This window comes from Cavia porcellus, unplaced genomic scaffold, assembly GCF_034190915.1.
Source record: "Cavia porcellus strain 051 isolate PalLab524CR breed Dunkin Hartley unplaced genomic scaffold, mCavPor4.1 scaffold_13, whole genome shotgun sequence".
NCBI lineage: Eukaryota > Metazoa > Chordata > Mammalia > Rodentia > Caviidae > Cavia > Cavia porcellus.
Window position 1 is genome coordinate 13,895,943 of NW_026947496.1, and position 26,150 is coordinate 13,922,092.

The following is a 26,150-nucleotide window of genomic DNA, read 5'->3' on the forward strand; positions in this document are numbered from 1 at the left end:
GAAGTTTGCTTTACATCCTCTTTCTCCCACATCTATCTACAACACAATCTTGTTTATGATGATGTCTGAATGTTTTAATATGAAGATGTGGGCCTCCTGATTCTGTATGCTGTCCTCCTCTCATTTTCTGAGATAGTAACAGAATAAGCTTCCTGTCCTACACATCTTGGAGATCACTTAACATTTAATGGCTTTTATCTAGGAAACAATGCTGGTCCACCACAGAGCAGAGGCTTTCAAACTTGGAGGCCATGTCTAATTCCAAATGCTGGTATTTATCTACTCCCAGGCCTTTCCAAACATGATGTTTCTGTGGCATAGTTGAATTCTGAATCAATGTATTTGTATTTATCCCCAAAAGTATCTCCTTCTGGATTCGACTGAAGTTTTAAAACTTGGTAAGAACCAGACCCTCTGGTTCTCACATTTGCTGATGCATCAATAAGGAGACCTCTAAGTAGACCAAGTTCATCTGTCTCTAAGCTTTTCTTTCCATCCACAAAGAACTCCATTCTCAAGGTGCCAGATTTCTGAGAAATACTGGTTAAAATTGATTTTTATTTGCAGTGTTTTAAGGATTTTTTTAAATTTTCACAATTTAGGGCTCTCATTCTGGCTATGGACTTTTGGGTTCTATCTTGCTCAGTTAGCCCTGCAGAATAATTTCCACATCTCATTTCTATTTTTTCAAAAATTATAACAGATCTTGTTGCAATGATTCACTTTCTTGTACTTTACAAACTTCACAGATAGGTAATCATAAAATCTCAGATGTTACTGAGAAATTCCTTAAATCTTAGTCTTACCCTACATCTTGTCCATAGGCTCAAAATAAATCCATGCAAAATCTAGCTGCTTCTTTAGTCATCTGTATGTTTCAGACTTCAAAGTAATATCAGGCTGGAATCCAAGAAAAAATGGAAAAAGCAGTTTAAATCTAGATTATAAAACCTGTATTAATGGGGATTATGTTACATAATGCAGAATAAATCAGCTTTAAAATCTTACATACATGCTTCTCAACAGTTGCAAACATTTTCTTGATATTGTGCAATAAGAATAATCTCCAAATTGAAACAAAGCAAAAACACTCATAAAAACCATCATCAGAAATGCTGATGCAGCTGGTCTATCATTTTTAATTGTGAAATTCATTTCTAAAATGTAGTCTTGTAGGGGCTGGGGATTTAGCTCAGTGGCATAAGTGCCTGCCTTGCAAGCAGGCAGTCATGAGTTCGATCCCTGGTACCGGTAAAAATGAAAAGGCCAAAAAAAAAAAAAAAAAAAAATGTAGTCTTGTTGCCCTCACTGATTAGTAGGATGGTACATAAATGTCACACATTTTCTTTTAAAAAATGCATATTACTTACAGTTAGCAAACTTTTTGAGCATATTCTATTTGGTTCTGTGGAAAGTTTCACTTGAAAATCTCTGGCAGTCACATATTTTTATCTTTCACTGCTATTTCTTTGGGGTTGTCATAAAAGTTCAAAGTACATGAAAACTGGTGGCAATTTATTTGGACCCGTTAGCACTTAGGTTTATGATTAATGAACATGAAAAGATGCAACAGATTTGTACTGGTTTCTTTTCTGAAGTCTTTGGGATGATTTATTTTGTGAGATCTCAGTGGCAAGGAAAGTTCTTCCATGTTGTTCTCCTCCAGGTTAACACTTCAATGTGGCCCTTCTTTCTCCCTCTCATTCAGGGGCACATCCACCACCAGGCGGAACAACCGGCACCTGTTAGGTGAGGGCAGAGGACTTGGGGGCTTGGTGACGGATTGGAAACTGGGGGAAAATAAATAAGGAAGACAGGGAGGAATACAGGGTAGGAACATACAAAGTGTGGCTGCAGCATATGGTGCATCTTTACAGTAAAAAATTACAGCAAAAGACCATAATACCATTAATTTCTCTCAAAATGCTTCCTCTTACATGAAATACAATCACAGTGTCCTATCTCGTTCCTTTCTGAAGCAGTTTTGGAAGTTTACTTTGCTGTGTTTAGCTCTGCCACTGCGATTATCTCTGTGTCCTTGATGAATTAAAAATGTTTACCTTTCACAGTCATCTTGACTCTGGAGAAAAGCCGGAATTCTCACTGTTCCAGATATGATGCATAAGTTGTTGAAGACACACGCTTATGTTTTACATCCCTGTCTTTCTGTTGGGTGGCACTCAGCTGCAGTAGTCACCGTATTTTTTTATCATTACTCATAAAGATATATAAGGAAGAGGACGTCTAGAAGTGCTTCATAAAGTGGTAAGAATGTTGAGATAGCTCAAAGATGGAGTATTTTAGTCGGATAAATAGTGGTCTATCTTCTATGTGATGTTTTTAAAATTTAAATATTCACTATGTATTTGCATCTTATAGAAGAATGTCACAGGCAATGAAACCTTAAGCAAGCATTGGAGAGACAAATTAATTGGAATGCGCAGAAGAAATATAAAGTAAATACTGACAATTATGTCTTTGATGAGGGCTTGAGTATACCGTGACAATCCCCAAATTCTTGACTTGCCATGAGTTGAAAAATGTAACATGTTTCGTCTTGAACTGGCCTCTGGGCTGCTTGACCTATCGCTGAAGTAAGGTCATGCCAGGATATGGATTCAAGTTTTAAAACACTGGCAGCTTCCATTTCCTGTTTCTTGGGATGTCTACTGAAAATCCAGTCATCACGTTGGAAGCAAACCTAATAGAACAGTTAAAAGGTCAAGAGCAAAGGTTCTGGTTCGCCATACCAACTGAGGTTCCAGCCACCAGAAGTGCATGTAAGTCAACCCTCTGTATGACACTACTCCAGAGAGTTAGTTGCTTGCTGCTATGGTTTGGATCTAGGGTGTCTCCCTAAAACCTATGTGCAAAACAATTGGTCCTTAGAGAGGTGTTATTAGGAAGGACTTGGAAGAATATTTAAGAAGTGAGGCATAGTTTTGAGTCTTCCATTGACTGGGGACATGACTTTGAAGGAAACTTTAGGATGCTGGCTCCCTCCTCTCTCTCTTTTGCTCCCTACCACGAGGGGAGTGGTTTTGCTCTATCCTGTGCTCCTACCAAAATATGCTTCCTTGCTTTGGGCCCAAAAGCAATGACCCAGTGGATCCTGGAGTGGAACTTCTAAAACTGTGAGACAAGATGACTTTCTGTCTTTTTAATGAATTATCTCAGGTATTTTGTTACAGTGTTGAAAATCTGACTAACACACCTGTAGTGTTGAGTCTCCCAAATTTGTTACATACATGTCTTGATAGAAGCAAGTCATCATGGACACATCCTTTTTGAAATTCTGACCCACAGAATTCTTGAGCATAATAAACATGGATGTTATCATCTGTAAAATGTGGAGATGTGTGTGTGTATGCATTTGTGAGTAGGAACTAGCAGAGCATTATCAAGACCAAGTATAACACTGTTGAGCAGCACTTCTCTTAATTGATATAGAGTATGTGAGGTTAGTGAGTATACAGCTGTGCCTCAAGAATGAGCGATTTTAGCCTTAAAAACAATATTTAACATATATGTTTCAGAGCAGGTAAAACTTCTACTGAGTCAGAAAAAATTTCCCCAAAGTTATGATTTTTTTTTCCTTGCAGGAGAACAAAACAACTTATAAAATGATTTTCAGGCGTGAATGTATTTCTTTGAGTTTACCTTGTTACTTGCATTGTTTATACCATGGACTTTGCTCTTCTGCTCATGTTTTGATAAGGTAAGTTTTAAAATCAGTAGATTGCAGCTTGTGGCTGAGTTATTCAGATAGTTTAGGTAGCCAGCTTTGAACTGATTTATTACTGCACAGTTGAAAGAAACTGCTTTACTTCGACCAGTAAAATCTGCCAAATTCAACTTGTACATTTCTAAAACACTTACATATTTTAAAGGATTAAAATTAAAGATGAGATTAAAACTTTCCTCTTGGCTTCAAAGAGAGAATCAAAATCGCTACAGAGCCCAACTGACAACCTCCCTTGCTGTTTAGAAAGGCAAGGGAAAAAAAGAATTGCTTGAAGTGTTTCTTTAGTTCTTAACCTCTTATTTTCCAGCCAGTGTTTTTCAGGAGTAAATATTGCAATGCTGTAATGAATTGGGAAGCTTATGTGCTTTGAGTTTACTGAATCTACAGTGAAATTTAAGAAATTGGTCATAAATATTTGTCCATTTCTGGACTTGCCTCTGAGTCCAATCCTTAATAAGGTAGTTAATTTGACATGTTGTGGCAAATTACTTTTGTTGCCATTACAGTACTTTTCCCTAATAAAATTTTCTCTCTAGATATTTCAACACTTCAAAGATGATATAGCACACCGTTTGCAAACTAGAGGATGATAAGGTTTCACGCAGGCAGCAGAGCCCATGATTATTTCTGCACCCCAACATGTAATTATGGAGGTGAGATGAGGGAACTTTCAACATACTGACTGGTGGAAGAACTGGATGTGGGGAGAAATGTCAAGCTGGGGTTGAGGTTCAAAGTTAGGAGCTGGTTTCCAGCTCTGCAGCTGCTATAATTACACAATTCTGTACATTGGAATCATTTATCTGCTGCCAACTCTGGTAATTAATTTTGTCTTCAGTCAGTGAAGGGGGGATTGATCTTCTCTTTATGAAAAAGTTTCTCACGCAAATGTTTTCCAGTGTTGAAATGTTGAATGGCTTTTCTCCTGTTTTACAGGTATTTACTGGAACCTGAGCCCACAATTCTCTGAATCCATGACTAATGCAAGTCAGAACCAAGTTTATTGGTAACTTCCATTTTCCTTCTTAGGGATCAAAGTTTCTTGAAGTATACACTGATTAGAGGTCTTAAATTGTCTCTAAGCGTATTTGTGTGTAATACAAGGATAGCCACCTATACAGGTCAGTACCTGTTAGCTGCACAAAGAGTACTATCTTGTGCAAACTTATGGTGTAATTTTAAAAATATCCTATAAACTTATAGTCTACACATCTATCAGAAATCTTTAACCCAAACATACACCAGTAGTCTTGTGGGTTTAAATTACTATTTATAAGGAGCTTTGTCACTGGGAAGTTCTGTGTCAATTTTCAGAAAATTTTGATCATGCCTTCAAATATTTTAATGCTCAGCTGTTTACTTTGATTTACTATGAATATCTTTAGATGTAATATATGTATGTATGTATGTATGTATGTATGTATCTATCTATCTATCTATCTATCTATCTATCATCTATTTATCTATTGAGGACAATTTCAAAGGACAGGAGAAAATGCCAATAAATTTATCATCTCTACTTTGGCTTTTATACAAAATCATTGTGAATTAAAGACAGCGTATAATTTTCATTTGATTAGTCTTCACATCCTTTGAAGTGGACCCCCGTCAGATTTTTCAGGCTTCTAGAGCAGACTAACATAGGCGAGGTTGTTTATAAACAGCAGATATTTCTTTCAAACAGTCTGGAGGCTGGAAGCTTGAGATTGAGGTCACAGCAAATTTGGTGTTAGATGAGGGTTCTTTCTGGTCCATGGATTGTGTCTTCTTGCTACGTCCACACACAGTAGAAGGAGTGAAAAACTCTTTCAGGCTATTTATAAGGTCACTGATGCCATTAATGAGGGCTCTGATTTCACACCCTGAAGGCCCCAGATTGCAATACCGTAAGATTTCAACATATGAATTGCAAGGAAGGATACAGCATATTCAAAATACCACAACCCACAAAAGATCACAATGATTGAGCAACTCTGAAATTCACCAGTGAGTTTATTCTAAGAAATTAGATAAATCTAGTAATGCATAAGTAGGATAGGCACAATATCACTGGGCTTACGAATAAATGGGGAAATTTAGGAGTGGTGAGAGATGAAAGGAGAGTGAGAAGAAGGTAAAATTGAACAATTTAACTAAAAATGTTAGTTTCCATGCATCTTTCTCTCCATGCAGCATTAGGGTTTTAGGCCAGCATGGGGTTTTAGAAGACATCATTCTGGTATTTGACTTCTCAAACTACAAGCTGAAAGTGAATTTCCTGGGGATTTTGTTGAAAGGTAGACTCTGATGCAGGAGGCTGCGAGCTTCAGGGGCTTGAGGTTCTGCATCTTTTACTTACTTCGTTGACCCTCGCTCTGAGTCCAAGAATCTAGTCCACTCTTCAATCCTCCCTCTGTTTATGGGAAGCATGGTAGAGGCTGGCGAGATTAGCCCTCCCCAGGCATGCAGCTGCTTAGGAATCCAGAGGTGGGGAGAACCAGGTTCTCTGAGTCCTGGACCAGCATTTTCTACTTGCAAACAGCATCTGCCACAGTTATTCAGCCAGGAGGAAGTCAGAAAATGTGACTCTATCTGCAGAATGTCCTTAAACACTCACATATTCAATAAGTATTCTTCAAATTTATGAAAAATCACATAGCATTTTAGAGAGGTTTCTAGTAGTTAGAGCTCCTTACTCAATATAAGTAATTACCATATTAGTTAGTTCAAGTAGATTCAGATTTTATGGTCCCAAAGCTTACACAATTTTGAGAAATTTACATTACAAAAGATATTCAAAATCAAAAATATCAATGAACATGAAAGTCAGTGTTTATGTAGAATTGAAGAAGAAATGCCAGCCTATAAATAGAGTGACCAATCCATGTCCCTGTTTTCCTAGACTTCCTGGGACAGTTTACCAGAAGGGATCTGGAAAGAATATGCTTTCTGATTTCCACCTGACTTCTCCACCTTGCACTGTCTCTCCAGACTTACAGGAACGCGTGTCGGGAAGGGTACTGAGGTTTACATTTTGTTCCCTTCCCCTGTGACTCATGACATAGTTTGGGAAGCAATGTGGTCTGCTTAGAGTGGGCTTTCTCTGTGCTACTGTGACCTAGGGTATAATGTTGAATATTTCTTTGGATCCATTCTGTATCCAAGTTGTAGAAGAGATAATTGATTTGCTTTTCCAGCACAAAATTGGATCTTTTGAGCTTCCAAGTTAAACACAGTAGAAGTGATCAAAAAATGTGATGAATGCTTCACTTAAAAAAAAAAACAGCTACAGTAAAAGACACAGTGCCATCGTTCCTCATTCAATTACTCTCTTTTACTTTGAACACACTTATTCCATCATCCTTGCCACTTTCTGCAGCATTCAGGAGGTCCTCTTTCATGAGTGTCTTTAACTAGTTCAATATCCTGAATTGAGTAAAAAACCTTTACATGTCATGGTCATTTTGGCTTTGGGGAAGATCCAGAAGTTGCACGGCTGTAGATTCCATGAGTGAAGTGGTTGGGAACACATCATAATGTTTTTCAACCTACTTTTCTTTAACATGACAGTTGGAAGAAGCATCCATCATAGTTTTGATCATACATCATTAAGATGCTCACTAGTCAGAGCTTCCAGAACTGCTGCACAAAATGCCAAGAAAGATGGTATAAGCATGTTGGAATCAAGGGAAATAAAAAACACTTTGAGTGGGGTTGATGGCAGTGTATACTTTATTGTAATGTTTTTTTGAGTTAAGTGTTCACTCTATGATGTGATCACCCAGATAGTTGTTAGTATAACAAACAGCCCTGTGATAATGTACACTTAGCTTCATTGCCTACCAGGGAAACAGAAAGAGAAATCAATAGAAAAAAAGACAGGAAACACAGCCTTCGCACTTCCATCAAAGAGATTAGTTCTCTGATTTCTATTGTGTCCTCTTACCATCATTTGAACCATCCGAATGACCTTTTATAAATGGCTAGTACTCTAGGTCAGCAGGAGATTTGTAAAGGTTGCTCACATTGTTGGACGGGACATAAAACATGTAAGCAGAATGTGGCTGAAAGCCATAGGCTTGTGTTTATTTCCCTTGAATGTTTTCTGAAATGAATACTCTTAATGTAAAACTATTTTAAATCTCCTTTTAAAAATATACCCAAGACATTTGTTCTAAAAGACACTTGTTGTGCTTTATTTTGATATACAAGTTAGATAATTGATTTTGTACTGCACTTTAGTATAGTTTCAAAACAATAAATATGATTAAACTAAATTTAGAAGAAGGCATGATAGACATTAAAAATCTTCTGAGAGCCAAAGTTAAGAACACTGCACATTTCTTTGGCATTGCCTTTGTATGATGAATCATAACACATCTCAAATCATTAATCTTGTCCATTCATATTTATTTAACTGGCATATCTATTTTTGTTATAGTCCATGTTTATGCCAGTTGTGGTGGATGCTGTTTGCATATATCTGGAATTGTTCTATAGGTAAGGATGATTTATTTAAACTAGACCAACACCCACATTCATTTATACTATGGAAATCAGATTTGATTTTCTTTGTAGCCAAGTTGAAAAAATGTGGTGCAATCATTTAGTCTCAGAGTTTGCTTTATGAGCGATTTTCTTGGGGAAAGAAGGGGGGACCTTCTGCTAAATTGGGGATCTGGGTAACCAAGCATCTCTGGGAGGAACAAAGGAAAAGAACAGAGGGGCTAATTGTTTAATTAGTAAATGTCTGCTTGGTTAATGACATATTAATGAGTTTTTAAGACCGTCATATCATTTACCATAAAAGACCCATGTGCGTATCCCTGGATGTACTGTATAATTAAGTAATGTGGCCCAGAGGAGTTAATCATTTAAAACCCTGTCATCTCTCTCAAGTTTGCAGATAGAAAAGCCAGCACAGAAGGCACCTGCCAGGTAGAGTCAGGGTGGCACATAATTCTGAACTAAATTGTCTCTCTGCAACGGTTGCACAGTCAGATGTCTGCCCAGAAGCAGAATTTTTTTTCTTTTGACAACTGAAACAACTGCTAAGATACTGCTGTGTGCTCCTTGGCATTCAGATACTGGCAGGAAGAGTGAGTTTTTGCAGAATGGGAGCTGTGCGAGCTACTTTTGAGTACTTAAAAGAGAGTAGTGGCTCCAAGGACCGTCTCGTTCTAGAATGGTACTCCAATATGGTAGCCACTTGCCTCATGTAGCTGTTTAAGCGTAGGTTAATTAAAATCAAGTACAATTAAAAATTCATTTTTCTCCATTCACATTAACCACATGTCAAGTGCTCATGGGCTACACAAGGGCAAGTGGCCACTTATAGGCAGCACAAATGCAGAACAGTTTCACAGTCACCAAGCACTCTCTGGGACCACGTTGCTGAATGCCAATGGTGGCAGCTTGACATGAGCTAGCTGCACGTCCACTTCCAAAGATGTGATGAGAGAAGGTATTCTTCAAGCCCTGAAAGGCCAGCCTAGTCCCACAGGACCAGAACACATCTTTTCTCATGGATGGAATCCAACACTGGCAGCCGTTGTTTAGATCAGAGAATGAACATTTACCTTACCACAGAGTGTACATTTTGGGGGAAACCAATTTTACTCCTCTTGGTAGGTTACAGAGTTTGGTACCACACTCAGCATAACGGAGTTTTCCATCCTGGCTCTGTGTCCTACCTTCCTACCTTCAGACCCTCTGGATCTGCTCATTTCATTCACACAGACTTGGATTAAACTTAGAAAATATATTTCCATTGCTTCTGCAGGTATCAATGTGGTTTCTCCAGGTGGTAAATTCTGTGTCTAGAAATTTTTATATGCTTCAATTTTCCTTGATCTTTTGAGTAAATCAGAGTTTTCCAAATGGATTATTTTCAACAATTTACTTATGACCCCTTTACTGAATTCTATACTACAGTTTGGCTTGCATTAATATTTTCTCGTATCAGCTCCCTTTCATCGTGCCTTTGTCCTACTCTCATTGTGTTTCCTCCTCTTTGTGTATCAGGTGAGACAGATGCAATCATTGTTACAAACTCTCTCTCTCTGTCTCTCTCTCTCTCCTCATCCAAGAGGGAGCATGCTACTGCCACCCTTGACCCTATAACTTGTTTTACTCATGACAGTGGTGGAGTGTTATTTCCACTGAACCCTTTTTAATCTAGGGCTTGGGTCTGTGTTTCACTTTGCTCGAGTGAACATTATCAGATGTAATTCTAGCAGCAACATAAATTGCATCGTCCTCTTGGGTGCCCATGCTTTGTCATGAAAGAGTGAGTACCCTCTAAAGTGATTCTTTACCACAAGAGGACTAGCAACATGTGGCCCAACCAGTATCCAGGCTGAAGTTTGGACTCAAAACCAGCTGAGGATGATGGAGATCAATCTGCAGATGTGTGAATGAAATGCATAGTTATTTTTATATTATATGGCACAGAAATTTCACCGTGCCAAGAGCTGAGCTATCAGCTAAATCCTTCCTTTTAATTATCAGTAAGACCATGGTGGTTGTATATGCAGTAGATCCACATGGCAACCGCTTTTGTTCTGGCATGATCATCAGGTCTTCATGGCTATATATACATATTCCTCACTTTCCGACTTATCTATTTAACGACTGTTCATACTTGTGACCCAGGCAAGATGTTCAGACATAAAACCTGCTCCTCTGACCTACTACCCACATTTGGACCTAAAACAGAGGAACACAACATGACAGGAGTACAACTGTATGGTGGCACCCTTACAGTACAGTGCTGTAATATTTGTTGATTACACTGTTGATTAATGATGTAGTTGCAGGAATGGAATTCAGCTGTTCAGCAAGGACTGATTGTACATTAATGGTAATGAGACAATTGGAACCAGAGAAGGAAAGGTGTCTGTCTTCTTGTTTCTGCCTTAAACACCAGCTTTGGTAGACAAGCTGTGTGGATCATGTCTGAGATATAGAAGGTGAAGCCTTAACTCTTGCAGTGCCTGAGTTACTAACAGGGAGAGAGGTAGTTATTAAGGAATTTTCTAAATAGCCCCTTTCTTCTCCTTTCCGAACCAAGGTGCATCTGAATGTCTTCATTGTTCTTGAAGTTATTCTTGACAAATAAGTTGATTCAACAATTCTGTTTGAGCAGATGTGACATACGCTATTGTCGCTTCTGGGTCGCAGTTGCAAGTACTCGGGCTCACTTTGCCTTCTCTTTTGCTTGCTATTATAACAGGCTGCTTTCTAGATGGTAGAGGATCGTGTCATGGACTCCAGCTCCAGAGCTGATTAACACAGTAGCATGAAAAACAATAAGTTTGCTTTTTTAACTTATGGAGATTTTTTTTGTCGTGTACCATAATCTAACTTACCCTGACTTTGAAATCTATTAAAGGAAAGTAGCTGGATTATTATCAAGGACCACATAAGAATAGCAGCAAGCACAGGACTCATAAGAAATTTCATTATATGCTTTATCAGAGTGCTGAAAAAGAGAAAAAATTGCTTTTGTCCAAGGTGATCAGAAAAGCCATGCTCAAAGATGAAATAATGAGTGCTGCCTTGAAGATGAAAGGCTCTGGAGAGACAAATGATGGGAAGAAGAATCCAAGAGAGATGAGGTGGGAATGGAGCTGAAAGCCCAAGGGGTGCTCAGAACACGAGAGTGGACAGACTTGTGGGCAGCCGGGCTTTTCAAGGCAAGGCCATTGCGGGCAGTGGAGCAGGCTGTTTCAGCACAGAGCTGTCTTCCTGGATCTGGAGTATGAAGCCCAACTGACGGGAAGACCAGAACTGTGGAGCAAGGCAAAGGCAAAGGGCCTTGAATATCGACAAGGAAGACTGGCCTGCATTCTCTGGACAAGACAAGACCTACCAGTTCAACATGTGATGTAGGTGTCAGAGCACAACAATGTTTGAAGATGCTGCCACATGGCTCACATAATAAACAAGGGCAATAAAGTGGTTTCGAGACTATTCTCTTGCTTTGATTAGAAGATCCAGTGACACAATTGGAAAATGAGACAGAAAGGACATGAAATAAGATCTAGGAGGGGGTAATATAAAAACATAGACCAGCCCTGAAAGTGGGACTTGCATACACTGTGACCTTCAGCCTCAGGCTCTGCTTACTCACTCCATAACCTTAGGACTGGATATGAACTCACGCTGGCCTCAGATTCCTAATCTGTAGCAGGGTCATCACACTGGCACACAGTTCACGGAATTTTGGAGTAAAGCAAATGAGAATCCACTCATCCTGGCTCCTGTTTAGCCTAAATAATAAGTAGAAGCTACCACTCTTTAAAATAATGGCCATTTTAGTTTCTTCCAAAGAGTGGTATGGTATACTTTTTTTCCCCTAATGAGCAAATCCATTGACTGTTTCTATGTGATGCTTTAAACAGGAAGACAAACTTCCTCAAAATGTTAAGCTATCAAAATAGGATTTTTAAAAAGGCTCTTTTCTGTCATCTGTGCTTCACTCTTCCGTTGGACCAGAAACACCAAGTAAGCATGACCATCAAGGCATTTCTTTGTACAGTTTGCTAACTCTTTTTAAGGCCTCAGGGGCAGTTGGTGGGAAAGAATACTGAATAGGAAGGCAAACAAGATTAGGCCAGCACCCACCCTTTGGGGGATTCACAGAACATTTTTGTTTGAATGAGCAAAGTGTTTGCAAAAGTTTGGTTTCCTACCAAAGCCAAGGTTGTTTCCTAATCTTTTGGCTAATATTTTAAAAGGCAAAAAATACTCAAAAAGGTAAAGCCATGCTTTAACTAGAAGCTAAAAAATTTGTTTTTAAAAGACAGAATGTCAGCACAAAAAATAAAGCCTTGTTGTACAGATGGAAAATTGGTGAATTATAGCTATAGATATGCACCTCTTCATTGCCAGGTTCTAGCTCAGACACTTACATATTCACGTCATCAAAATTAGTTAAGAAAGTTATTACCCATTTTTACAAATGAGGAAAGAACAATTAAGCAAATTAAAAAGCCTGAAATAAAAATTTGATTTTATATTCATTAAGCACGGATTTATGAGCATATATTTTATGGGAGGCACTGCTGAAGACACAAGGACATAACCTTGACCAAGACACATACTCTAATCTCAAGCAGGTGGAGGTTAGTCGGGGGAAAACCAAGTGAATAAGGAAATAGTTTGATGAGGACTTTGAAGGTCAGCTTCCCAGCAGACAGCTTCCTGGAGGAGGAGATCTCAAGCTGCGGTGTGTAAGGGTCAGCGTCTCTGGGGCAACAGGTTAGGTCAAAGGGCCTGGGGAACAGCCTGAGAGGTGACATAACACATGAGCAAAGGCCTGGGTTATAAAGGCCTTCGTCCATGTGTACAAATATAAAACACATAAAATACACATGAAATATATAAAATATATAAATATAAATATAAATATAAAATATCAAACAGATCACTTAGGATTATTACTACTTAGACATTTGAATTAATATTGTCCTTAAGAGAAATAATGATAGTGCTCATAATGACAGTGATGGTGTTAACAGGCAATATTTGTTGCATGACGCAGAAAGGTTATCGTTGTACAACTTAACCCACCATTCATAAAAATATTGAGGTTTTGGCTTCTGGAAATTTGAGTTTTTCCAAGGAAAAGTGAATTAGAACATTTAAGTAATGCATATAGCAAAATAATGGGAAAGGTCACTCTAGCATGTCATTTAATCAACCAACAGTAGTCTTGTAATTGTTTTTGGCAGAACATTTTATTATTCTACACTCTTATTTGTTCGCACTTCTTTCCAAAATCTGAAATCATGAAGAGAAAGTTTGGGGGACGTTCTCAAACTATGAAAACTGCTGAGATAGTTCTATCGCCTAGTGACTTTCAGAAGCCAACGGAACAACTTGTGCCAGTCCCGTGAATTAAGCGTGTTTTGCATAACTTGTCTTCTAAGCAGTGATTCTACCCTGCAGGCTGTATGTTTTACAGAGGTGTCCCACTGATTAGAGCTCTGAGTGAAATCTGTGCTGGTTGATAACCTGGCCACCTTGGCTTTCTGCTCCATTAAACCCTCTTGGTCTGCTTTTAATGGGTAGCACTAATGCCTGTAGACTTAGCGTGCCTTCAGACACTGCTTCTCTGCCAAGAATTTGCTTCTTGCCAGTTATCAAAAGGCACATGATATGTGTTCACAATGTTAATACTAAAATGAGACTTCTGAGATTGTATATTCTCAGTAGTTGAGCAAACATTGCAAACTTTTATGGTTGAATTTTCAAATAACTTAGTGAATATTTAATGAATGGTATTCATCATCACCACATTCATATAATCAATGCAACATCCCACAAATTCTCTTTCAAAGCATAATATTCCCATTTTCCTAAAATTAAGAGTAGAAAATTATTCAGAGTAGAACATGTTTTAGAAACATTTGTAGATTCCTAATTTACATTAACATATTGACATTTTGAATTGTCATTCAATATCCGTGGAAGTAATCATTTAGCTAGGGAACTTTTTTCATTCATGTGACTGAGAGCTTTTAGTATTTCTTGATCTTAATTTCCATACAGCATCATAGGGTACTAATTCAATGAATACTTACCTGAGCTGCACACTATTCTCATTTAAAGGTTACTTGTTTCTGCCTTCCATGAGGGTCTCAGTGTTCATAAAAAGATAATAAAAGTCTAGGTCTTGGATCTTCTTTATGACAGGGTCAGAAACTTTTCTGTAAAGAATCATATAATAAAAATATTTGGCTTTGTAAGCCATGTGGCTCTTTGTCATAGTTACTCAATTTTTATTTTATGCCTTTTTACCATTAAAGCAGCCAAAGGTAATATAGAAACATAGATGATTACAAAAATGTTCAAATACAATGTACTGATCAATAACAACAATTTGAAAATTGATTTCCACACAAGATATATTCTTTCTTTTTTGTGTGCATGTGAAAATAGAAAATTAATGCTTATCTCAAAAAGAATACACAAATAGGCAGTTTGTTGGGTTTTGGACAGGGACCACGGTTGACCAACTCCTGCTGTAAGTCAGAGTTTATCAACTTGATGACACCTGTGGTTCTTTTCACATCAGCTGGAATGGCCTCTACATCCATGTTTTCTTATTTTCCTTTTGTGTTTTTGTGAAGATTCTGGAGAAGACAAACTTTGTAAATCTATATATTCCTCAAGGTTCAGTTTGGATTGGTTAATCTTTATTATTTATTTTGTATAGAATTCTTTCTACCTGCACCTCTTTTGAATAAAGTATGTCTGGGCTCTATTGCTGGTACCTTTTCCTCTGATATTTTCTAAAACTTTGGGTTTAACTACAAGTACTTAAAGAATAAAATACCTGTTGGAGTTCCCAGACTTTCAAAAAACGCTTTTAGGGCATAGATTTTTGTCTATGTTATTATGTAGTACCACTCCTGAACAAAACTAGCAAATAGTTATGTGTCTATTGAGCAGCAAATTAATATTTGTTATAGGAAAATTCTGTGTAAATCATACAGGGTTGTATGGTGTTTAGGTCTGTATATTTAGAGTCAGCATTAAATTACCTGAAATATTCAGTGTGTGGCACCCATAATTTATGAGGAGCAGTGGTATGAATGTTACTATTCTGTTTGAGGCAATAGAATTTATTCTCCTGTATACATGTAATGGGATAATTGGCTCATTCATTTATATAAAAATGCTTATTAAGTTCTTATATTACAAGGAATTGTGGGGCTTTCATCTCTTCACGCAACTATTAATATTTCTTTAGTTTTCCTTGTTTTCCGTGCTGAACATAATTATCAGACTGATACTCTTACACAAAACAATTTATGAAGATATTGCTAATTCCCTACTAGCTTCTGAAAGATTTCCATGGCTTGTTGGATGTGCAAACTCCCCAGCCCCGTCTTCTATGAATCTTCCTGGGCTACCATAACAAAGTACTGAACCGTAGCCCAGAGGTTTAAACAACACATGTTTATTTTCTTACAGTCCCGAAGTCTGGAAGTCCAAGTTCAAGGTGCCTGCAGTGTTGGTTTCTCCTGAAGCTTCTCTCTTGTCTGGAGAATAACTGTCATGTTAGTCCTTCCTCACCTGGTGGGTCCTATGTCCACATATACTCCAATCTCTTCTTGAAGGATGTTAGCCAGACTGACCCTTAGTTACCTCTTAAAGATGCTATGTTTAAATACAGCCACACTCTGAAGTGCTGGAGACGAGTTACATGATTTTGGAGGAACTGGCAGTCCCTACCAGTTCTCTTATTTTCTTCCTTCTCTCCAACAACCATCAGTCATACCTAATATTTCCTAAATGCTTCAAAGCTTTCTACACCTCTAGCTTTGTTTAATTTGTTTCTTTTTTGTAGTGGACCTTTTCTTATCTGAAGACATTTTTAGTTTTTTGTCCCATGAGCATTAATGACATTTCAAGATTCAATTTCAGCATAATTCTCTCCTTACTGTCTTCTCTGATCACTTGGTGTCTATCAAGTTGTTCAGTTGTAGTATCCGTGATGGGCACTGAAGGGGTGTGGGTATATTTGTCCCCTGGACTCACATGAAACCAGAATCCAGATGTTGTTGCTGTTTGATGAAAGTTTGCTGAATAACTGACATATAAAATCTCTACTTACCTTTTCCAATTTTAATTGATTAGATAGATTAGTCATAAAGTTACAGACATGCTTCATCCTCTGATCCAAAAGCAGTATTTATTAGGATAATTAGCATGATAAAATAAAGAATTCAAAAGGTTTGCCAATGACAATGTGAGGTAACATTATAGTCCTGCATAGTATTGAATACACACTGAATCAGAAAATGTAATGGAATAATTGGTTCATTCATTTATTTACAGAAAAATGCTTATTAAGTTCTTGTATTACAAGGAATTATTATCTTAGATTTACTTACAAGAAAGGAATTTGATTTAAAGTGTTGTTTTAAAAAATCACTGTAAATATTTTGAGTCTTTTTTCTGTAGTTTTTCTCACAAAATGAAGCACAGTACCTTTCCCTAGAGAAGTTTTATCCTGACGGCATACTAAGTGAGATATTAGTCATTCTTATATTAAGATTTTCACTTGGTTCCTCAGGATTTATGAATATAGCTTCCATGGAAAGAAATTGAAACAAAAACTTCCAAGAAGAAACTTGTTACTGCTTCCTAGTGAAAATCACAGAGCTTTTCTAGAAAGCTACCAAAATAATTCTTTAAAAATTTTCACCTAGAAACAACTAAACACAATTTCTACCCATGTACTACAATGATGTGAATAAGTGTATTCCAAAGATCCACATGCTAGAAACTTGAGCACCAGGCTGGCACTGCTCAGAAGGAGTGGAGCTTTTAGGAGGCGGGGCCTAGGGGGAGGAGGTTAGGTCATTGAGCTCATGCCCTAAAAGGAGCTATAAGCCCCATCCCTTTTTTATTTCCTTTCTTGCTTCCTAGACATAGTTGAGCATTTGTGCTGCACCCCATGTCCCACCATGTTGTGCCCCTCCACCATAGCCACAAAGCAGTGGAACCATAACCTCCCAAAATGTGAGCCTTTGTAATCTGATTAGCCTGAGTACGCTTATAAGTTGATAGCCTGAATATGTTTTATAGTGGCAGTAAACTAGCAAAATAATATAAAAATATTTAAGATAGTAATAACAAGTGTCACTTTCATAGATGTTAGAAAAAAATAGACCTAGGTCTATTCTGAAAAATGTTCCTTAGACATGCCACTCCAGGAGTTGTATAATTTCTATAGTGTTAAAAATGTAAATAAAATTTCTTTTCATAGACCATAAATTATGGCTCACTATAAACTCTAGCTTAGAGCAAACTCTAAACAAGGATGATGAACTCATGCAATTTGAAAAGGGGAATACCTGTTTATTGGTAGGGCTACAAAAAGGTTGTTAGTTATATGCGTTTCTTTGAAAGATTCTTAAATGATGTCATTAAAAAATAGCAGCACTATATATCTACCCCACTTTTTGTCCTTTTTAGGATTTTTATTAATTAGTAACTCCATCAGTTTATTTCTTCAGTCATTCAGCCTGCGTTCTTTGAGAGTCTGCTCTGCGCTGGGGGATTTAATATATTAACTATGCAGTGTCGTATTGAATACATTTATTTTCCCCATTTATTTTCATGATCAAGTTTCAAAAGAAAACTCTGAATGCATCTGGTGAGGGTCTTTCCACTTCAAAAAATACCAAACATATAACCTGACTGAAAACGTATCACCAAAGTGCCTGACTTCTGGCATTAAGCAGGAACTGCGTATAAACACACCATAAAAATAGATAAAAACAAGAGCAGAGAGCCCAGAAGGGCAAAGTTGTCTTTTAGATACAGTCGTGGTGACAAGCCAAGTAGGGCCAGAGGATAAAGCAGACTGAACCAGACTTCAAGTCAACAGACATTTATTGAGCTGCAGCTCTGCATCAGGCACTGTGATAGCTGCTTTTGGGGATACGAAGATGAGTGAGATGTCATTTCTTCCCTCAAGGTATTTATGAGGAGTGACAGAGATATACAGAACTGCCACACAAGGCGGGATGTATTCAGTGCGTGGAGAGAGAGAGACAATTGCTTGGGGTGATGGCAGGAGAAAGTGGTTAATTTTTACCATAAATATCAGGGAAAGCTCCATGCAAAGGCTGGGACTTGAACGGTTGCTGTAAGTTTAGATAAGATTTCGATACGTAGGTGTAAGGAAAAGGAAAGTGAACAGCACAAGAGAGGATTTCAGTGAGTGTAGCATTCAGAGCACATCCTCGAGGAACGAGAGCTGATTACTGTAAACAGAATGCTTACATCCCACAGAATCCACACGTGATAGCCTGAATCCCCAGTGTGACTGTGCTTGGTGGTGGGGCCTTAAGAGATAACTGTGTTGGTAGGATCATAGGGATCACAGAGACCACAGGGTTGATTCCTTATTGGGTTGGTGCCCTTATAAGAGGGTGAAAAGAACAACTGTTTCTCTCTGGCTTACGGGGATGCACCAAGAAGCCTGCCATCTACAAGTCAAGGAGAGGGCTCTCTCCAGAAACTAAGTACACTGTCACCTTGATCTTGACTTTCCAACTTCCAGAACCACGAGGAAATACATATCTATTGCACAAGATGCTGATCTATAGTATGTGTTATAGCAGCTTGAGCAACCTGAGATGCATTCAAACAGATCATGTCAGGCTGTTGCGTTAGTGTGAGGTATAAGAGCTTCAAGTCCACAGGATGGGCAGTTGGGAGAGAAAGATGGTATGAAACAGAAAACAAAACAAAACAAAATACAGAAAGATGGGAAATCTTCTGGATTCCTCACGAGGACCAGTTGAAACTCATCTCCCTTTCTTGGCTGCTGTCTTTGATTAAAAAAATGGCTTGGAGGACAAACTGGGGACCTTCTTCATGGAGTTAAATACATTGCAGGATGCATGGGTATAGCTGTAGATGAAGAGCAGGAAGGAGCTGAGGAGCTATACCTGGTGCTGGTTTAGCTGTATCCAAGTAAAAAAATGCAGCGATAAGTCTCCAGCGGAGGATATTTGGGAACAAAGAATACAATTGCAATCTACGGCACACACGCATAGGCAAGGGTGCCCTCGGTCTGCCCGGAGCACAGAGGAAGGTCTGGGGATCTTATTACACGTTGTTATGAAAGATTGTTCACTGCTACTTTTGGTGCTTGGCAAGATGGAGAGTGCTGATTTGCGAAGGTCACAGATTCATTAAGGATGTAGTTGGGTGTTTTTGTTGGAAGCTACTAAGAAGAATAAGTATGATTCTAAAAGTAGTCAGTTTCACTGATTGGGTTTAGTTGGGCAGTTCCTGGAAATTTTTGGGATCCCCATGTTTTCTTCCCATGGCTTTTCACCTGTGTTTCAGATGGGAATGGTAAGGATGTTGTCATTCATCCGTTCGATTTTAAAGATTTTAAAGTTTGAATTGCTGAGTGTGATCTGGAGTGGCCTGGGCCTTCTGCTGCCTTTCATAGTGTGCAAATAATAAGGCTCCAGTTCCCCCTGCACCCTCCCCTTCTGTCTTCCAGCTGTCTCATGTTCACCCCCACTCCACACTCTGCAGAGAGGGAAATTCTCAAAAGTGAAGTTCCAATTTGTCTAAATGGGCGCTTTGCAGAGTTACCCCCAAGTACCCATTCATAAAATAGGATTGCACTCTACCTGTTAACGCCTTCTGAAATGTTTCCTCTCCTCAGAAGCTATACAACTCCTTCACAGTGTCATAGTAAATGGAATACCCATCAGCGCTAACCTGCATTGTCTGTCATTTACTACTAACTATTTAGTGAACAACTCACTGGTTAGAAATTAACACGAGGCAGGTCATAGAATTAGTGTAAAAAAGAATTAATATTAATAGAATTAGTGTAGAGTTTTGCAAGTTTATTCTTTTCTGCCTTAATGTAGGGATTGTTTATATCATCAAAAATAGAGAAATCATTCTTTGTTTTTTGCTTGGTAAATTATAAATTCTTGATACATCAGAGCTGTTAACTGCAGATTTAAACATTCTGAACTTGGAACACTGAAAATATGCTGAAGCAAATAGGATAAATAATTAGTAAAATCATTAATTTCTGATGATGATAGATGTCTCAGATAGATTTCTCTTCTTCCTTGATATATATGTGCATTTAGGCAGTGCCATATTTTAAAAGAAGGTGTGGAGTAATATGAAAAGTTGTTTTGTTTAAAATGTTTTTAAAAACTAATCAAAGTTTTGGCAAAAAATTTGTGGTAACAATATAATTCCAGAGTTATTTCTTAAGTTGCAGAAATTAAGTGTTCAACCTGTGGCAAACTTATATTTTTCCCTTATATTATTTTGCGTTAGAAGGAGAAAGTTGAAAAGGCAAATCAAACACCATTAAAACTAAACTAAATTTAAATTAAAGTAAAATAGACAATATCTATTATTAAGTCATATTTACAATTGGGTCACCATTTTTATACATCCTAGCAACCAGAATTGTGTCTTCAGATGATAAACTAACTTTCAAGTAGCTGGAAACTCAGATCAAGCGATAAAAAAGGTAATTTGAAAGGTGATACAAATGAGACCATTCAAAAGAAGGGATTCAGTTTATATTTTAGGGTTGAAAATGAAATTTGCCAGGAGTTGACGATGTGTAGAAAAGTGCTAACAAAGTTGGCACTTCATTACTTTATTTGAAACAAGAATTAAATCTAGCAATTCTAGAGCAATGCTCACAATTCTGTGTGACTGTTTTTTCTATTTTACAATTCAGTGTGCTACTTCTAAAGAGGTTGGCAAAAAATACAAGATTTCGACTTTAAATCCCCCAGTCCTGATGTACTAGTCCTGTGATAGGCTGCAGTAACTACTGATATCGTTTGTTTAAATAGCACTTTATTACGTGATTTCACATGAAAGATCTTTTCGGATATAACTGTTATGTGGCATATCTTCCCTTTTACGGACAGGGTGAGTTCTTTGATGTGGAAGATGAGCTGAAATAGGAAAAGTGACAGAAAATTTACAGACCTCTGGAATAATATTCCACCATGGAGTATTCTTTATAATTATCCTGGCTGAACAGCACCATCCCCAGTTCCTAAATCATCAACAGTGCCATTTTTACTGTAGAGGATAAGAGTTATGATCCTCTGACTCCTTAAATTTTCTTCCTTGACAAAAGTGATCTACCTTCCAGCCAACCTGTCTTGATGATCCATAATGTTGCTAGCCTGGTGCCTCAAGGATATGATAGAGGGCTCCTAAAAGGCTCTGGCTGTGAGAAAAGTGTTGCTTACATACAACACGATTCTTGTGGGATTTGAGTAGAAGATGCTAGTTGGAGCCATTAATAATGTAATTCCATTGAATTTACTTTGTACATTTTCTGCATTGTGATTTTGGTTTCTGTAATTTATAAGGATGGTTTATCTTTAATGTTATCTCGTGCCAACGGGACAGTGCCCTGATCTAATTCCATGGAGATCTTGAGACACGTGTCAAGGTATAGAGTTGTAAGGCCATGACAGAGAGTCATTTGTCTCTGCCCCATGGGCTAATAGACCACAATGTCTGGTCATTTCTTATTATTCCAGTGATCATATCTTACCTGTTGCCATTACTCAGTCCAAACACCTCATTACCAGATTAACTATCTTTCTAAAAAATTTCTGCCAGCTATTTACTAGATTTCTTACCTTAGATGCTCTATAGGTTCATTAAAATTTGGTTATCTAAAAACGAAGCCACTATAAATGCCTAAATCTTGGAACCTGAACATCTATTTCTAAGATAATACTATGCAGTATCCTAACTAGTGTTAATTTCCTAGTACTTTTTTGAAACTCTCTGTTATATCTATCCTTTTTTCTGTTTTGCTTTTGAAAATAAAATTAAGAATTAAAAATGAAGCCATTGTCTTCTCCCACAAATAGTCTTTTCCCCCCGTAAACTTCCTTCCTGTCTACTAGTGGCATTACGGTTCACTGATTCCTCCAAACGAGGCATTTTAGAATCGTCCTTAGCACCGTACTTTATTAATCACCTTGTTCCTGTCAAATCACAGGTATGTTTCTCACTGATTGCTTCAGTTTGTTCCTATAGGTTCCATGCAGTAAGTTCTCTTTTATGGCCTTGAGGTTCCCTCATTTTTCTAAACTGATTTGTCATCCATCTCTCATAATTCTCGCCATAGGGCTGCCAGTTCTCTTTCTTTAATGTCAGTCAGTGGAGCAGGTTTGGGAGGGCTGAGGTTGCTGCAAACAACTCTCTTCTTTGCCTTGAAGGTAGAACAGTCTTGCCCTGTTTAGCAGAGGACAAAATGACCCTTCGCATGCAGGCCTGATATGGATCCTGCCCAAGAAGCAAGTTCATGAATGTAGAACAGTGGTCATGGAGGTGACGTACAGACAGGAAATGAATCCAAGGCCCTGACTACAGCTGAAGCGTAGGAGAACCTGACTGGCTGAATGGGCATAGTCTCTGAGTAGTGATCACTGTACCCAGACAAACAAGAAAGAGGTGACTGTCGAGGGAGTCTATGGCAACCTCTTGTGTGCTCTCCCTGTGCCTTCTTTCTAGTCATGCAAGGGTCCTTGTGGGTAACCATAAAATTTCCCCTTGTTGTCCTACCTACTTTTTAAATCGACAAATAGTAATTATATATCGCTGTTATGCATTACATAACATTTCCACAAATGTATGTATACATTGTGGAATGGTAACATCTAGCTTATCAGCACACATATTAACTCATGTGCATATCATCCTCTCTGTGTTTAGTGATAACATTTAAAATCCATCCTCTTAGTAATTTTCAACTATACCATGCATATACTGAGCTATTTCTTTCTGTCTAGCTGAAACCTTATGTCCTTGGACAAATCGCTCTCTGGCTTCTTACCTGCCAGTCCATGGTAACTACCATCCTACATAGCACTTCTATGAATTCACCTCCTTCGGACATGTTGAGAAGTAGAATCCTACAGTATTTGTCCCTCTGTGATTGACTTTTCCTTAGCAGTGTTTTCAAAGTTATTCCTGCTGTTGCGATATGACAGGATTTCCATCCCATCATGTCTACATACAATATTATCTTCATGGACACTTAAGTTGGCTCCATCCCCATCTTTTTGTGACAAGGGCCTTTGAACTTAGGAACATCCCCAGGTATTTAAAAGGTTTTTTTGTTTGTTTGAAGACAGAGTTTAGCTGAACTGCTTAGTTCCCTAGGTTGAGCTCAAACTTGAGATCCTCCTGCTTTAGCTTCCCAAAGTACTACAGTTATGGCTCTTATTTTCAAAATAAGATATCAGGTTGAAATGTAACATGCCAGACTCTAGAATGCAAATCCCCTTCCCCCTGAAAAATGCAAGGGAAAGAATACAGAGTTTTAGCATTAATTGTAGGAGTGACTACATAATTTATAATCTTCATGAAGCAGGGATCGGGCCTGCTTTCAGCTCCTGTTATAGTATCTGAGCTATAACTAGAATTTAAGACATTTTGGTTGAGTGTGTAAATTAATAATGATTTGTCTTCTTAACAAGGCAAATGTTAAATTTCAAATTAAAGAAGACAATTGTTAAAGGATAATTTTATATTAATTAAGGTAAAAGCGATAGGAAACCTGGAGCAATATTCAACTTTCAAGCTTCAAATAGTTTCAGAGTATCTTAGTTTTACATCTACAACTAATTTACAACTTAGTGAGATTCTGTCTCAAAATAAAAACTCAAATATAAAAAGGACAGGAGCTATAGACCAGTGTGAAGACTCTGGGATAAATTCCTATACTGCAAAAAGTTGTGAAATGAGTTGATTATTGCATTGCTGTTTTCAACTATTTCTGCAAGTTCTTGTCTTGAAAGGGTGATTTTAAACCATTTTCTTTGATTTTTCTCATGCTTGATCTGCCTTCGTCATTCCGATTTATACTTGCAGTAGTCTGTTTAGTTTCTTTTGTCTTTTTTTTTCACAATAATTAGAAAGAGAGCGACTCCATTTTAAATTTTACCAGTTACTATCCTAATCTTTTCAAAAAGATTGTTAAAACCTTCTGTAATTGTCAACACAAGGGACAAAGCTTGATCTGGCCCATGGATCAATCTGTGGGGTATACCTGGAGGGGGAATGGGGATGAAAAAAACAGGGTGGGAGACAAAGAGAGATGGAGACAAGTTGAGGAGTCCAATCAAGTCTTGTTTATTCAGGAAGTGGTTGCAGCTTTTATGGGCAGGCTAGTGGGACAGGAAGAGGCTATGGGGTGGTTTCTGATAGGTCATCATCACATCCAGATATGTGACATAAGCAGGAGAGGATTATGGGTAATGTAGGCAGGCGCATTATGTGCCCATAGGAGAGAGAGGCAAGGAGGCAGCAATGGGGCTGTCATGCTGCTCCCTACAAAGCTAAAACTTCTAACTCTTGCTTGGGAAAGCTGAATAATCACCCACTTTTATTTTTTCTCTTTCTTATCCATTCAGGTTTTGATTAATGCACCCTGGAGTTTGCAAGGCATGTGTGCGTGTAATGCAGAGTCTCACTGTACTGGTTTGACAGACCAGTCAGTGTTTGGTCTAAGTGCAACATAGAAAAACTTATTATTAGCATCTGGATCAGAGTCTGTGTCTCCTGATGCCTTAGCTGGGCTCCTTTTTGTTGTTTTATGGTTGTGGTTAAATAGAAAGTATGTTGAAGATCTAAATCGGTTCAATGTGGGTCAACTCATTTTAAACACTGACACTTCTTCAGTTAGCAAACCTGATAAATTTAGCCACTTCTCCCAAAATTAGCTAACCAAAGTGGCTTTGAACATGTAAATGTAGTTTCCAGAAAGAGTCCAAGTGATTATGTATCTTAAGCAGTGTGCAATCTTTGAACAATCTGTTTATCCATTTATGGGAATATAGGCAAGTTGTCATCTCACTGATAACTTTGCTGCATGAAGCATAATTCTTCCTGGCCTTGATTTGATACAATGGGTACATTAGTTTTTATGTACTACATGTAATTTCTCTACTTTGGAGTAATAATACTGCATTAATATTAATATATTAAGCCTCAGAAAACATTCATGGAAATGCATTTTACCCTACATTGACAGCATTTTTAGATAACCATAAAGCTTTTATTTTATCTCCACAAGAGATATAGTCAAAACTTCAACTGATTGAGGCATAGCGGTCTTACTGGAATAAATTGATATATGTAAAGATTGGGTCTTCCTTTTTTTGAATATATGCAGACTGTGTAATCTAATATAGAGTCTCTTCACAAGAGAAACTAGAGAGAGCTTAAGAAGATTCAGCATACAAAAAATACTATGTTTTAAAATATATTTTATTTTAAGGATAAAAAGAAAAAAGAGGAGGAAAAAAAGAAGATGGAGAAGAAGAAAAAGAAGAAGCAGAAGAGAAAGCAGAAGAAAAAGAGGAAGAAGAAGGAGGAGGAGAAGGAGGAGGAGGAGAAGAAGAAGAAGAAGAAGAAGAAGAAGAAGAAGAAGAAGAAGAAGAAGAAGAAGAAGAAGAAGAAGAAGGAGAAGAAGAAGGAGAAGAAGAAAACTACAACAAAATTTCAAAACACATGAATTGGGGCAACAGTGGTGCATACATTGTGCATTGCCATCCCCAGATCATTCATCCAAGAAGTTCTCTTAAAAATTTTAACAGAAATTTTAAAAGAAAACAAAACTTTTGCTATTGTCTCTTACCGGATGGCCACTGTAGTAAATGAAGAGATACTAACAAGTCAAGAGGTTTTTTTTTTCTTCCTGCAGGGAGCCTGCATTATTAACTACCATATATCATTAGAGTAATTACTTGTTTTTCTCAGTAGATGGTACCATGAGGAGAATTTTGTGAGGCAACTTGTTTGGTATATAATGGATTCAATCACACTTATTAAATTGTTCAGAAATACACCAGTGACACTG

The 26,150-nt window shown here is 37.8% G+C and overlaps 1 long non-coding RNA gene across 1 annotated transcript; it reads left to right on the plus strand.

Annotated features, from left to right (window-relative positions):
* The first annotated feature begins 3,597 nt into the window (after positions 1-3,597).
* On the plus strand, positions 3,598-25,648 carry LOC134478400 (uncharacterized). Its single transcript, XR_010051020.1, has 4 exons — positions 3,598-3,718; positions 4,282-4,398; positions 4,682-4,751; positions 25,569-25,648. It is a non-coding gene; the product is annotated as an uncharacterized LOC134478400 (long non-coding RNA).
* The last annotated feature ends 502 nt before the right edge of the window (positions 25,649-26,150 follow it).